Below are 2,220 nucleotides of genomic sequence, written 5' to 3'. Positions count from 1 at the left end.
TGTTCAGAGAAAGCCGTGTTTCGTCCCAGCGACGAGGCCGTCTTCACCACGCTGGGAGTCAACACTCACCTGTTCGCCTGCGAACCCTCCGAACTCGACTCACTGGTGAGGATCTGATTGGTTCATGGCTGTCATTGAAACAAAGGTTACCCAAACATGCACACGTGCACCTGATTCCTGTGCATCCAGCTGCACACGAGGACCTTTCTGCAGAGCTTTAACTTTGCTGCTATCACCTGATGTCTAACCGACCAATCAGGACGCAGTAGCAGCTTGCTGGGGCAAGTCTCACTCCCTCTCTCACATCTTCTGGGATTCTGATGAGATAATTTCCTGTTTCCTCAGCTTCCTCTTCCTGAGGAGATCCACTGGACGCCGGGCGACAGTAAACTCCACGACATGTCGGCAGAGGAGGTGGCCAATCAGCTGGTGGTGTTCGACTGGGAGCTCTTCAGCTGCGTGCACGAGGTCTGAGTGCGCCGCAGGATTTGAAGGCTGTTCTGTCTCAGTGACGCAGCTTCAGCCCACAAACGAACAAACGCACGTCTTCTTCGTTGGTGTCTCCTGCAGGTGGAGTTTGTGTGTTACGTGTTTCACGGAGAGCAGTCGCGCTGGCGCCCCCTGAACCTGGAGCTGGTACTGCAGCGGTGCAGCGAGGTGCAGCACTGGGTCGCCACGGAGATCCTGCAGTGTCAGTCGCTGCCGAAGAGGATCCAGCTGCTCCGCAAGTTCATCAAGATCGCAGCGCTGTGAGTCCAGCACGAACACGCCGTGCACACGCACAAAACTGAGTTAATGAGGGGACTCAGGAGAGGAGCTGCGCCCCTCTGAGATCATGAGGCAGTCCGCTCTTCTTCTTCTGTGGTAGGTTTAAAGATGAGCGTCTTCTTCTGTGTTTCAGCTGTAAGCAGCAGCAGGACCTGCTGTCCTTCCTCGCCGTGGTTCTGGGTCTGGACAACCCGGCCGTCAGCAGGCTGAGGCTCACCTGGGAGGTAGGACGCCGTGTGTTCTCCAGCAGAGGCGTTAGAGCTGTGCAGACCTGAACCGGAGGTTACCACGGTGACCCTGTGGTAACCTCCGGTTGCTTTGGTAACATGTTTCCAGAGCGGCTGGCGAGTGGTTGCTGGGGGTTCTTTGCTGCAACAAAAGCCCCCGTGCAGGTTGCTGCTGTTGCCTGTGCTTTGCACGACGGACTCCAACTTTTCTGCAACTGTTTTCGAAGCGGTGGAAAAGTTGTACCTTCCCACTACAACCAGCAACTTTCACTTCCGGTCAGCACTCATTAGGAAACTTTGCAGTGCAGCGCCTTCTGCCTGACCGACTCCCTGCCGTTTGTCCGTATTTCACCCGTCGCGCTGACCGTGTGAAGCACTGATAAATGTGTGTCCATGTGTCCGTCAGTGTCTCACTGCTGTCCTCTCTGTGTGCAGGGTCTGCCGGGGAAGTTCAGGAAGCAGTTTCAGCAGTTTGAAAGCATCGCGGTGAGTCACACGTTTTTATCTCTAATGCTTTCTGACCCGAGTTAGAACGATGACGCTCTGACCGTCACGCTGTCCCACAGGATCCGTCCAGGAACCACAAGTCCTACAGAGACCTGATCACCAGCCTGAGGCCTCCGCTGATCCCCTTCACTCCTCTGCTGCTCAAAGGTGAGCCTGCACGCTGACATCAGCACATTACCAGGCGTGACAGCGGCGTCTGCGGTGCTTCAGTAACGCTGAGGTAACTACTGATGAATCACTACAGGTTTGACTGCAGGATTTAGCTGAATCTATGAAACTGAGGAAAGCTGAAAATCAGGAAGTCAAACCTTCTGGAAGTCTTCCAGTATTCCAGTTCTCAGACTCAGCGCGGACTCCGAGAGATAAAAAGCATTTTTAATGGAAGTGCAGGAACCCCGGAGACGATTTTCTTCTTTAGTGTTCAGGACGTTTGGTTTGTTTCCCTCTGCTGATGAAACCCGCTGCAGCTTTCTCCTGGAATCAGCAGCACGAGGTAAACACACCCAGGTCCACCAGTTCACTCATCGATCGTCCATAAATCGCTCTGATTGGTCTTCTGAGACTCGCACGCCTCCAGCTGTGGACCACAGCGGCTAGCTGCACCTCGCTAATTAGCACCTTTGGCTAATCAGCCCTGTGCTGCTGTTAACCTGCCACACACACACACACACACACACACACACACACACACACACACACACACACACACACACACACA

The sequence above is a fragment of the Pundamilia nyererei genome, unplaced genomic scaffold (assembly GCF_000239375.1).
Source record: "Pundamilia nyererei isolate P.nyererei 1_Seehausen unplaced genomic scaffold, PunNye1.0 scaffold00394, whole genome shotgun sequence".
Taxonomy (NCBI): domain Eukaryota; kingdom Metazoa; phylum Chordata; class Actinopteri; order Cichliformes; family Cichlidae; genus Pundamilia; species Pundamilia nyererei.
Note: the sequence above shows the minus strand (reverse complement) of the source record.